Raw genomic sequence first — 13,528 nt, 5'->3', positions numbered from 1 at the left:
CTGGCCCCTCCCAACAAGGTGTGGGGCAGATGCCACAGAGCACTGCTTTTTTTCCCTAATCTTTTGTTAAAATTAGAATATGCAAATGTATGCAAAGTTAGGTACTTTCTGTGGTGAAAATTCTTGCATATAAATATTAAACCTTCCTCATAAAAATGTTAGTCACTCAATAGTGTCTGACTCTTTAGGACCCCATGGATTGTAGCCCGCCAGGCTCCTCTATCCATGGAATTCTCCAGGCAAGAATACTGGAGTGAGTTGCCATTCCCTTTTCCAGGGGATCTTCCCAACCCAGGGATCAAACCCAGGTCTCTTGCACTGCAGGCAGATTCTTTACCATCTGAGCCACCAGGGAAGCCCAGGTCTTCCTTATATTACCCCCAAAATAAAAGCAAAAAGCAACTGGATTCCCTAGGAGTGTACTTTTCTCCCGTATCCATATACTGCTTTACATTAAAACATGAAGATAAATGAGAGTTTAAGAGAATTCTTTTTTTTTTTTTTGAGAATTCATTTTTAACTGCTTACTCCTTGTTAGGAATTTCCAACACCAGGCATATCTTTTACTATAACTGTACATAGCTGATTACTGCTTCCCATTTATACTTCTAAAATGTGAAGGCTACCATTTTAATTGGTATTCAGAGGTCTGCTCATGTGCAAACCCAAGCAGTTCAATTAGTTTGCCCAACTGGGAAAGTGAGTTATATAGAAACAAATGGGAATGACAGATTAAAAGGCTATCCTTGTTAATACTTTTAAATTGGGCTAAAGTTAGTTATACCCTGTTGAGTTCTTCCACTTCTTAGGATGAACAATGCGGTGAGCATGGCGAGACATACTGCTTGGCCTCTAATCTTAGCTGTGACATTTCCTGTCTCATGTTCTACCATCAATAGTGACCTACTTGCTATACTATGTGACTTTCCAACTGGGTCTTTTAATGCTCACACATGGGAAACACAATTATTTTTATATTTAGCACAAAGTGTAGCTGTGAAACATTTCAAACGATTTCTAGTTCAAGATATCCACACTAATCTTATTTGGTGGTAATCTTTTTTTTTTTTTGCGTTGTCACTTAGGAAAATAACAATAGTTATAACACATTAAAAATAAAGTTTTTGCCTTATTCTTAAATAATGCCACATTATGTCAGTATATAATAAATTGAAAACTAATGAGCAGAAGGTAAAAGAATCGCATGTCCTAGTTACTTGTTTGGAGAACAGGACACAAATGACAAATGGCTCTTGTTGGAAGTGACAAGAAACGACACTGCTGGTATTATTTAGGTTTGAAATTCTTAGAAAAGTGGAAATAACTTAATAATGATGATGAAACACTAGAAATGCAACAGAAGTGTACAAAAAGAGCCATAGAATTTGTTAGGTAAAACTAAGTCACACCCAAAAATGCAAATTAAGATTACAAATACTGAGCAAGAAAGCCTTATAATACAACAGAAAATGTCTGAAAGTAACTCAGGAAAGTTGATTTGCTAGGCAAAGTAAAACTGCCATGCATAGTTTTATAAATTAAGAAACAAGCCATCATTGCAAATTTATGTAAGTGTGTACGTAACATAGCAAATGACTGTTCAAAATTTTAAGTCTTGTCAGCTTTGATCCACAAACCCTAAAGAAATGAACAAAGGATACAACACTCTAATGAGGAATACGTGTGCCATGCCACTTGTGAATAAGCAAGTTCCCAACACTCAACCAAATCTCCAAAACAGATGTCAGGAGTCTGCAGCATACCTTTTTTAAGTGAATTTCCCAAACTCTGTGGCTATATCAACTCAAAAGCAGCTGCTTTTGTGAATCATAAAGGACCTTTCAAAGCACAGTGTTCACACACGGAAAAGCACATGTTCTACTTTGCCTCTGCCAAAGAAACCTCACTGCCTGCCCTCCCCTTGCCCCCCACCACATATCCTTGGGAAATATTCCAACAATGTGTGTGTACCCATTATGGATTCTTTCTCATTGCTACTGCTTTTGCTATACATTTTCTATAACCACATGCTGTTTCCCACCCACACAGCTTAGAAAGAAAGAAAGAAGCCTTTGTTGAGCCATGAAAGGGCCAATCTACTGTATATGAAAACTGCCCCATCAGAGGCAGGCTCTCAAGAGCATATATAGACCATGCACCTGTCTAACTTTAGTAATGATGATACTCTGACCCAGCCCCTTAATTACTGATCTCACTGTCACCTGAATCCTGAGGGTTTCTTACCCAATCACACACCCAAATCTACGCAGGTTACAAAGTGAGGAAGAAAGGGGTACCTGCCAGGATACACACCAAGGAAGAAGTACAGTGTGAACAGCATCAAAACATTTTTCTCCTCGCCCCACCTGCCTTTTGACTTGTCTCTGGTACAGAACAAAACAAACTGAAAGAACTGGATTAAAAGGTACGCTCAAATGTAAATGCTGGAAAGCCAAAGAAAAGGGAATTCGGAGGAAGGCACTCTGTTTCATTTCTGTCAATCCCATCCAAGTTAATATGTGAGGCAAAGCTGTTTTTCAATTTGCACCTTCATAATTACCTCGGAATAATTAATAACACAGTTCTGAGAATAAATCATTATAGTAGTTACATGAGTTCAAATGAAAAATTATGTGTAAGCAGAGAAAACAATTTTAAGTGTATTTGCCACTCCAAATTATCATGCAATTATTATTCTCCCTATTTACAACTTAGCCTTATATGTATACCTTCATTTTTAAGGGTTTATGCCCTAGAGCTTCCCTAGTGGCTCATATGGTAAAGAGTTCGCCTGCAATGCAGGAGACCAGGGTTTGATCCCTGGATCAGGAAGATCCCTTGGAGAAGGAAATAGCCATTTCCTTCCAGTACTTCCTTCCTTCCATTTCCTTCCATACTCATTCCAGTATTCTCGCCTGGGAAATCCCATGTACAGAGGAGCCTGGTGGGCTACAGTCCATGGGGTCACAAAGAATCAGACATGACCAAGAGGCTAGCACTTTTTGTTTTCATGCCCTAAAATGAAAGGAGTTAGAGTCTATAAAACTAAAATCAATATAAAAACTAGAGTTACGAGTATTACTCAGATTTCTTTCTTAGATTAAGCTTTTGAACTTTTATGTAATACTATTGTAATAGTAAATCTATCTTTTCTCCAAAAAACTATGATATCTATATTTTGTTTTCCCTCAGAGAAGGAATGAAAAGTAGACTTTTTTAGTTCTCAAATTTTACAGGAAAAAAAACTAAGGCGCACGTACCTAGCTCACTGATGATTAATATCATACCTTATTCTTAGTGTAGGAGATAAAAGACTGACCATGGATTCTTAGAGGTTAAGACTTCTAAACATTAATTCCTTCATTAACTTACTCCCCTGATCATTCTTTTTACATATACCTCCTCTGCCGTCATGGAACTTAATTAATGGAGGAAACAGACAAACACAAGTAGACAAGTTGGTTAATTACCTAAGGTTGTTTAAGAACCATACTGGAAACAAAAATGGGACAGAAACAAGGAATTGAGTGGGTGCCCTAAGCAGATGAGATGGAAGAGTCCTGGGAGGTGCCTGTGATGAGAAGCCCTGAATGGAAAAGAGGTAGCTGTGTGAAGGGACATGTGACCCAAGCAGAGGGAACAGCAGATCCAAAGGGTCAGAGGTGGGAGTAAGACTGGTTTATTAGACAGCAAGGAAGCTGCTGTGGTTGGATAACTGAATGAGGCCAAGAGGGTAAGTGGTGACACCATAGAGATGGGCGGGACCCTGCAGGCTACAAGAGTCTTGAGACTGTCCTCCAAGGCAAAGGAAAGCCACAGAGCTGAAGGAACATGAGCAGATGAACCTGAGTCTCGAACCAAGCCTGCCCACTATGTGGCATAAGCAAATTGCTGGCGTGTCTTAGATGTTATTAATAAATTCCTAATTTGTAAAAGACAATAAATAATGACCAGTAATAATCATCAGTAATTATCATTATTGTTAATGTTCTGACATGTAAATAAAGTAAATAAATTTTTTTCCATTCAAATAGGGCTATAGTGTAAAATGATATATCAGAAATACAGAATTATTGAGAAATAAGCAAAATAAATCTTTTTTATTCTGTAAAGATCATATTCTTATTGAGGAAAAATAGACATGAATTAGTACATTCAAATTCATTAGGGCTTATTGTGGTTCTAATCAGAATAATTATTGATCTTGGCTCAGTTCTGTCCTTAAATTAGTCTGCATTGTGGCTTCTCTCTCCTTGTCAACCTATAGCCTTGTCATTTTGTATCCAGAACTGTGTAGCAGTTCAGTGGTATCTATCAACTACACAGCAGTCATAAGGGCGAATTTCACAGCTATTTTTCAAGTCACTGAGTGCCGTGAAAGTGAAGTCGCTCCGTCGTCTCCGACTCTTTGCGACCCCATGGACTGTAGCCTACCAGGCTCCTCCGTCCGTGGGATTTTCCAGGCAAGAGTACTGGAGTGGGTGATAATGGCCTGATAGCATCTCCTGCCCCCCTCATTTCCACACACATAACTTCTTTCTTACTAACAGAATCCTGATATTGTCCTCTTGCAAGTGACTGATGTAGAGATGGGGCATATAATGCTATTGTAATCCATGAGAAGACAAGACAGGTCTTCTTGGATTCTTCCGGGTAATGTTTCCATACTCTGGAAACTGGAAGGGGGGATCAGTTTTCTGTGCCGTAGATATTGTCCTGCCTGCAACGACATGTCAGTACCCCTGTCACCATCCTGCAAAAGAAAAGGACCAGTCTTAGGTGAAACGGTCCCTGAGGCCAACAGTGGCAGAAAGATGAAAGAGATGGATAAAACCTGTATCACTGTCTTGCGTCATGGAGTCAACCAATCCTGCCGTCTGACCTGCTTCTTTCATGAGATAATACACTTCCTTACCACGTAGGTCAGTTTGGGTTAGGGAATTCCGTTTTGTGCAGGTGTCCAAGCATGTTGCCTCCACATGGACATTTCCATTTGGAAACATCACTCCTTCCTTTGGCTCTGGGAAGGTCTGCAAATGGAACTAGGGCTTCTGACTCCAGCCCAGTGAACTCCAGCCGTCCTGGATATGAGCTGATACAGCATTTTAATTTTGATGCAACACTGGGATAGTCACCCAAAAAAGCCCAAGGGGAAAACACCCTACAAATCACCACAGGAAGATGGTACTTTGGCATGTGTAGCTGATACCAAATGGCCTGTCTCTGGCTTTCCCAATCTTTCAAAAGCTTTGACTTTCATCTCCCACTTGCTTAGGACAACTGTTTTTTCCCCAAGACCCAAATAAAGCACAGCTCTCATTGGATTTTTTTTTTTTTTTCCCCAATAAGGCTGCCGATAGTGAACCCTTATCTAATTACAAGAATATGAGCAGAGAACATGCAGGACGAACACAGATCCCAATTCAAATTGTGGTGCTGGAGAGGACTCTTGAGTGTCCCTCGGACTGCAAGGAGATAAAAACTAGTCAATCCTTAAGGAAATCAACCCTGAATATTCATTGGAAGGACTGATGCTGAAGGTGAAGCTCCAATACTTTGGCCACCTGATACAGAGAGTCGACTCACTGGAAAAGACCCTGATGCTGGGAAAGATCGAAGGCCAAAGGAGAAGCGGGTGGCAGAGGATGAGGTGGTTTGGATAGCATCACCAACTCAATGGACATGAATCTGAGCAAACTCCAGGAGATGGTGGAGGACAGGGAAGTCTGGTGTGCCGCAGTTCATGGGGTCGCAAAGAGCTGGACGTGACTTAGTCACTGAACAGCAACATAGCACAGATCCCAGGCACAGGCAGAAACACTCCAGAGAGGAGGTGCAGTATGGCCTTTTGTAGGCACGGGGGTTTCCTCCCTCCTGAAAAGGAAGGAGGAAATGCTATGGTCATGATAGGATCCTGCCTGTTTTTGTTTTAGCTGTGCAAGATTATTTTAAAATTGAAAATATTAAAGACCCATAAAATAAAATATTCATTTTGGAAAAATGGCACAGATGATAACTGACTATGTAGGGAAGGGATACAGTGGGATTAGGGCTTATGGAAGTACTGGTGGGGGTTGGGAATGAAGTAAAACAAAGATTACATAAATGTCTACAATGATTCACAATAAGCAAAAAAGCAGTATGGCTTGAAACCAAAGTAACCATTCCAGTCTAATAAGCATTTTTCCTATGAGAAAATTATAGAATTATAAATTTAGCTCATAATGGAGAACAGAAAGCATAATGCACACAGATTTCATAATGTTGCATAGTATTTGAGAAGCATTACTTAGAAAATGGGGTGAACATTATAACTGGTGAAAATTTGCTGAAAGATTGTAATTAAAACAGAATAGTAAATGGTGCCTTAGCTCTCGAAAGGGTCACTATCAGAATCCCACTTAATGTCTTCGTGACTAATCTGCAGCGAAAATGGGAATTCATTCAACATAAGGACTAGGTTTAGCTGTGAGACATTGTCAGGGGCAGGAAAGTGGGGGAAAGATATCTTGAAGAGTTAGAAACAACGCATGTAGGTCACGATAAACAACCCGAAACACCAAAAATAAAAATTAAATAAATGAAGGCGACAAAACTGAAACTTGCAGGCAACAATTTTGAAGGGAAAGAAAAAAGTGACAGCTATTGACATTAGCTATATGGCAATTACCCAGTCTCAAAAAAGAAACAGGCCAGGGTTTGTCACAACAACAAATTAAGGACTTAATAAAAGATGCATCAGTTCACATAGCCTTGCTTTTAAAGAAATCAGGGTGACCCTACCCCTCTTTTCCCTATTCTGAGTATGTCAGGTTTGGCTTTTGTGGAAAGCTTCATCTCTTTGGTTGTAATGAATATGTCTAGTGTTAATAGAGATGTGTGATCTTGTTTCTTAATGATAGAAAAAGTGAGCAGGAGGTGATAAGAATGATTAGGCAGGTGAGGGAGGGTGTCACTGGCAAGCATGGGTTAAGCTGGTGAAAAGTGAGGTTTTGTGAGGCTAATTACTTTTGCACTGCGGAAGGCTGTAATATCCCAGCAAGGAGGAGCTGCGCTATTGTGATCTTTTTCTTAGCACCAGAAACACACACACACACCAGAATGCTCTAGGAAATTCCTTTGAAAATGGTCAAAAATGCAGTTACTCCTGCAGGGAAAAGATGAATAGTAACAGATTAAAAGAACTTTCATAACGTAGAGTTGTTACCTGAACAGAAGGGAAAGAGAATATTAAAGAAAGAAAAACATTATTGCAGGGTGGGGCTACAGGAGAGAGAGAAGTTGAAATTAGGAAAACTTAGAAGGTTAAAGATAAAAACTTGCAGAGTGTGAGAACCTCTGTTGGGTAACACACTCACAGTGTAAGAGGAAGAGGATTGGCTCTTAGGGAGCTCAGAAGCAGACTTGAGAAAATGCCAAAGCCCTGACAACAGGGAGAACCTCCATTGACTGTGCCCTGTGTGTTGCACTCAGGTTTGCCTCAACCCCCACCCCTCCACCCAAGCCTTCCTCAAATCCTCCCAAACCCCAGCTCCCAGGGGAAAGCAGAAGCCCCAGGGTATGCAGGGACGGGTGCTCCTGACACAAGATCCAAAAGAAACCAGTGGTTGAGTCCATGACCGAATCTAGGGTGGCTCATCTTCTCTGTTGCCTTAAACATTGAAATAACTTTTAGATGTAATCACTCAATCTTCTAGTGATATTTTCTTGGCAGGTATGAGAAGAAAGCACCTATATTAAGAGAGGCTTAAGCTCCCAGATGAGATGGAAAATAGGGGTCCTTGATCTCTTGCAGTCATTTAAAGCCCGTTAAGATCTAACATAAAAGGGCTATCCTAACGGCCCTGACCTCAGGGAGTTATGCTTAACTTAGCTGATCCATAAACTGCCTGGACCCATGGTATGTACACCACCTCAGTAACCCAGCTCTGAGGTGAGAGCTGGTATTTATCTAAGCCCACAGACTGGATCATAAACCTGACTATGTAGGGACAATGCTTCCTGAACAAAGGGTGATTTATCAATGAAAGATATTATGCAAGTTAATCTCGGAAATAAAAATCTGCTGGAATTAAAAAAAAAAAAAAAGCTTAACTTAAATGCTAAGCTCCCCCATTATGCTGGGCTTAGGATACTAGCAGCCTCTAGGCACAGCACCATCCAGCTCCTGCAAGGCCCCTAAACCTCCTATGGCCAAACCCAGGTAGTCACCTGCATTGGATGGCAAAAGAGGCCAAGCCATCTGAGACTTCAAACGATACAAGCGTGAGGCTGTCCCAAGTCTCAAAGTGGGACCCATGAGTCAGCTGCTTTGTCAAGATATGCCAACGGGTATGGGAACATCAAAGGAACCAGGGGAGATGGCCTGGTTGGGGCAGTGGGGAGTTGGAGACATTCTTAAAGACACAACAGGGAGATGGTAAGAGAAGGCGACAAGGCAGGGATGGAGCAGAGAGACCCTGAGGGTGCAATGGGCAGGCATGGATGACAGTTTTATGAATTTCTAAGACTGGGCTACAGTAGAAAGTTTGGGACTATGATTCAGTTACTACTGTCATGCAGACTTTGGGTAAATATACTATGCCTGTCCTTTTAAGGCCTTGCAGTGTTCACCTATAATTCTTTATAGTCTCTAGTGCACCTAGCAACTAGTTCTTGAATACCATCTCTTGAGAAGCTAGAAGATGTCAGGTGTGGTCCTTGCCCTTAAGAGGCTCACAGTCTGGAGGGAGGGATTACAGCACGCAAGGACTCTGCTGGTTGTATACAACCAGGCCAAAGAGGAACACAGAAAAGGTTCCCAAAGGTGCTTCTACTTGAACTGCATTTTGAGTTGGCTAAGCTGAGAAAAGGTGCTACCTGTGATAGACATTCAGTTACTACTTGCTAATTCGTTTCTGTTCATTTTGGTTTGTGAGGACTGCCTGGAAGATTGTTCAAGGACTAGGAGATAGTTCTTATCACCATTGTTTTTATTATTGTCGATCAAAAGGATAAACCTATCCAGGTTAGTGCCTATGGGTATCATCTGAAAATTATTATACCTTATCTTTGGCCGAGGTGAGGGGTGCACTTGTAATTTTTCTAATTACAAGACGTCTTCTCATTATACTTATTTCATAGCAAAAAGTTTTAAAAGCTTTTGAAAAGATCACATTTTGTTCACTTGAAATATGTGTGTATATTTTAGCATAAAATATACTTGGCAGCTGCTAACATAATTGTATGGCTATGCCTTGCAAAAACTTGATTTCTTTTTAATCAAATTTTTAGAATCAAACTGGGTTTCTTGCCAGTGCCGCAATAGTGAGCAATAAATACATCATTAGATCAATGGTGGTTGGATGATAGATGACTCAAAAGATAGTTCCAGCCAAGAAGAACAAGCCCAGAAGTCTCATTGTGCAAAGATTAATAAAATACTGTTTAAAACATAGATCCTGAGTTAATATAGCAGGGAAGAAAACACTGCAAAATAAAACAGAACAGCCTTGGGTTTATAATGTAGGGATATTGATCATGGATTTTCCAAAGTATTCTAGAACAGCCACACTATCATAAATGCCTCTGATTAGACTCAGAGATGAGAAGGAAAACATTATAAAAAAGAAAAGAAACTAACCATGGGAAGGCTTGCTGCTATAATAAATTATTTAAAGCAAGCAGGGCTAGTGGGTTGTGAAGACAATATAAAACAGAATCAATGCCCCCAAGAAACCCCAAACCATCAGCACCTCTATAAATTTCTTACCACCCTTTCTGGCATTTTACTGGAGGTATTTCTTTCCCACCCCTCTTTCTATCCCATCCCAACTGTGACCCTTCACTTTTTTGCCAATTCTTTTCTCAGGGCTTAACCTTTGTTTTTCTTCTCTAACCCAGGATGCTGTATTCAGTTGTATTTCTCAGCGTGTATCACAAGAGTATATGCAAGGACACAGATGAGTGAATCTGTCACTTTATTCATCTGGATCTTAAATTTCCCATGGAAACTATATGCTGGGAATATTTAATAAGATACTCGTAATAACATGACTTTCATATTATCCTTCTTAGTTTTTCTTTTTTCTTAATATTGTTATAGTTAATCCACAAAGTTAAAGCTAGAGTAGAACTTCCATAGTTCAATGACCATTCTATTATTAGAAGATATTACTGAATCCAAAAACCAAAGCGAAGGTAGGAACTTAAGGGGGCATTATGGAGGAGAAAAAGTCAAAATGGCGAAGGTTTAAGTATTAGGAGATGTTAAAAAGGCAGATTGATTTGAAAAGTAAATTTTTTATATATAGATTTCACCATGGGAATAAGGATGTGGAAAGAAAAGTCAAAAACTTGAATTTGTCAAATTTTTTTGCCAAGAAATTTTGCCAAAAGTGTGTCATGGCCACCCCCCCCAAAAAAAAAATTGTGAGAATTGTTGCTTAGAACCTTGCCATGACCTATGGCCAGTTTCAAGAAAAGTAGCATTCTACTGTAGTTTTTTTAACTAGGCATAAATCAGTACCATTGTAGAATCAGGGGCTGTGATTATACCTTAGACTTTGGACATTTTCTAGGTCCATCCAATCACACAGAAGCTGGGCAAATTCTTTTTGCCAGCTTAACATTATTAGCCATACAACATGACTCAATAGGCAACATATTGTTCTAAAATAGTAGAGTTCTAAAATATTAAGTCTCCCAAATTCTACATATAGGCTTTGCTGCATTTGGATTCTGTGACCTTTTGCAAATTATTTGCCATTCTGGGTCAAACCTAGATGGTTAAGGTCAGGATCATTGAATTATTATCATATTAATGTATGGTGGGTGGCTGGTTAGCTTTAGAAAGAAAATTGTTCCAAGGTCACACTCAATATAAAAAATTTGAAAAGGTGGAAAAAAAAAAACTTAGATGATATGAATGACTAAGCATGACTCTATCATCTCATCACAAAGTTACATAAAAACAATTCCAATACAAGATCAACTTCTCAGTTATTGGTGTCATCTTTGGATGTGAAAGAAAAAAATATAAATAAGGTTGGCTCTTGGTATCTGGGGATGAGGAACCCGTGGATATGGAATGCCGACTGAACTATGCCACTTTATATAAGGGGCTTGAGCATCCTCAGATTTTGGTATCCGCAGGGGTGGGAGTCCTGGAACCAATCTCATGAGGATACTGATGGATGACTGTATTATTATTCTTTTGTGGCTGCTGTTTGCTCATCTGTAACAAAGTGGGAAAAAATCCTTGCACGCAAAGGATTGTTAAGATAAGCAACCTATAAACATGCCTGCCAAGTGTTCCTCAGAACATAAATTGCTCCATAAAAGTACCGGTAACGACCCGGTGGCCTAGAAGAATCCAAGTTCAGTGTTCTAGCCCATACAGGTCCTTTTGTTCGCAGTGAAGTAAATATTCTGGGCACATCTGACCTCAGAGAAGTCACCTGGTCATTAGGTACTTGGAAGGTAGGAAGAGGGAAGGGCAGCAACTTCCGACAGATCCTTTCTCTTTTAAACTTTACCTAGGAGTGTTAAACACTGAGAACTATGCCAGTCTGAAAGGGAAGAACAGAATCTGAATGTATCAAACTATATATAAAAAAGCTAATTGACAATGATTAATATATCAAAATCACACTGATTTTTTTTAACAACTGCTTTTTTAAAAGTTAACTAATTTATGTATTTATATGGCTTTGTCGGGTCTTAGTTGCAACATGCAGGATCTTTGTTGAATCACGTGGTGTCTTTCACTGCAGTGTACAGAGTGCACGGACTTCAGTAGTTGTGGCCCACAGGCTTCATGCTCCATGGCATTTGGAATCTTAGTTCCCCAACCAGGACTGAACTTGCATCCCTTGCCCTGCAGGCTTCCCAGGTGGTGCTAGTGGTAAAGAACCCACCTGTCTATGCAGAATACTTAAGAGACGCAGGTTCGATCCCTGGGTTGGGAAGATCCCCCGGAGAAGGAAATGGCAACCCACTCCAGTATTCTTGCCTGGAGAAGTCCATGGACAGAGGAGCGTGGCAGGCTACAGTCCACAGGGTCACAAAGAGTCGGACTTAGCATGCACACACCCTTGCATTGCAGGACATATTCTTTACCACTGGGCCACCAGGGAGGTCCGCACACTGATTTGAAAGGAGAGGTGGCAATCAGTTCTCAACCCTTCTCCCTGTGATCTACGAAAACCTGTGTACCTGATTAATTGGATACCTCAAAATACTTAAGATGATTTTCTGCAACTGAGACTCCCTGAGCCTCTGGGTTGTGGCCTGGGGCACTCTCCTGATCAACAGGCAGACCAGCTACAGCTTCCTAAGGAGATCCCTGACCTCAGACAAGTCTGCTCTAGCCCCACTGAGGTTCTAGCTCCCAAGCTTGGAGTGAGTTAAAGGTGGCTCTCAAGAACTGAAAGTCTTGTACCCTCCAGGGAGAAATGCCTAACAATGTGAGTTCGGACTCATAAGGTTACCCCAGAGCACCCCAGGAACCCACTGGACCTGGAGGAGGGAAGGGATCCAGCTGGGGTGAGGTCTCAAACTACCTTGCTTCCCAAGATAGATTTCCTTAGAATTGGGGCTAACCTGGAGCAGGGATTCCTAAGGAGTCCCCAGACACTTCTGAACAGAGGACAAAGGGTACCATTGTTTAGGACGCAAGAGTTTACCTATAAATTTACCTATAAATTTCACAAGGCTAATAAATGCCACCTGGAAATTCTGGAACAATCATTTATTGAATCAACTCACAGAGTGTAATTGTTCTTTTATATTATAAATGCCATTGCAGTGTTTCTCAAAATATTGTGAGAGGATCCCTGACATCAGAGTAACTTGTGGGTGCTTGTTAAAGATGTAGATTCCTAAACCCCACCCCAGATTCCTGAATTTAACCCTGGAGACTGAAGTACAGCCCATCAACTGAATTTTTAAGGAGAAGCCCAGTTGACTCAGGTGACGCATATCAAGACAGGAGAATTATTGTATCTACACAGTCTATCAGAAATATATGGATTAGGAGTTAGGATATTTTCCCCCTAATGTTTAAGTACCATAAAAATGAAAACAATGTTTGTGATAAGTTCTTAAGAACCATGCCAGTATTTTCTATCCATGTATAATAAGCACCATTATTAAAATGTGATTACGAGCAAAAAATTATTAGGTAAAATATCAACCCTGCTTCTCAAAAACACTACCTTTATTTTGTCACCAAAAGTAATTATGCTATTAAAGGAATTTATAGTTTTTTTAAGTATCAGTCACTTGGCTGCAGGAACTTAATAAGCTGTTCCATTCCTCCTATAGCCATTTAGTCATCAAAAGTTTAGTGATAAGGCTTTTTAAAATTATTATTATTTTAAAGTATAAATTGTGAACCATTGCACCTAGTGATTAGGCTGAATATGAATTTATATTCGAGTGATAAATTCTTAAAAATATGTTTCATTAGAATTACTAAGGCAGTCAGAGCTAGTAGATTAAATAGCCTTGTAGTAACGTTCTGTTTACTTCTATTAAGATTTTTTTG

General features: G+C 40.0%; 1 protein-coding gene and 1 long non-coding RNA gene across 5 annotated transcripts in view; one reads left to right on the top strand and one right to left on the bottom strand.

Annotated features, from left to right (window-relative positions):
- The window catches only part of LOC129628989 (uncharacterized), a 205,715-nt gene that overhangs the window by 68,548 nt on the left and 123,639 nt on the right, over positions 1–13,528 (top strand). The window contains exon 5 of one of the 4 annotated variants that reach the window (XR_008703033.1): positions 5,350–5,705. The exons of the other annotated variants lie outside the window; for them this stretch is intronic. This is a non-coding gene — a long non-coding RNA (uncharacterized LOC129628989). Of the gene's footprint in view, positions 1–5,349; positions 5,706–13,528 lie in introns of those variants that run through there. 4 annotated transcript variants of the gene reach the window in all.
- Positions 1–13,528, bottom strand: part of MARCHF3 (membrane associated ring-CH-type finger 3) — a 156,476-nt gene that overhangs the window by 140,931 nt on the left and 2,017 nt on the right. The gene's annotated exons all lie outside the window — the stretch shown is intronic.

Source organism: Bubalus kerabau, chromosome 1 (assembly GCF_029407905.1).
Source record: "Bubalus kerabau isolate K-KA32 ecotype Philippines breed swamp buffalo chromosome 1, PCC_UOA_SB_1v2, whole genome shotgun sequence".
In the NCBI taxonomy this organism is placed as follows: domain Eukaryota; kingdom Metazoa; phylum Chordata; class Mammalia; order Artiodactyla; family Bovidae; genus Bubalus; species Bubalus kerabau.
This window is presented reverse-complemented; position numbering and strand designations above follow the sequence as displayed.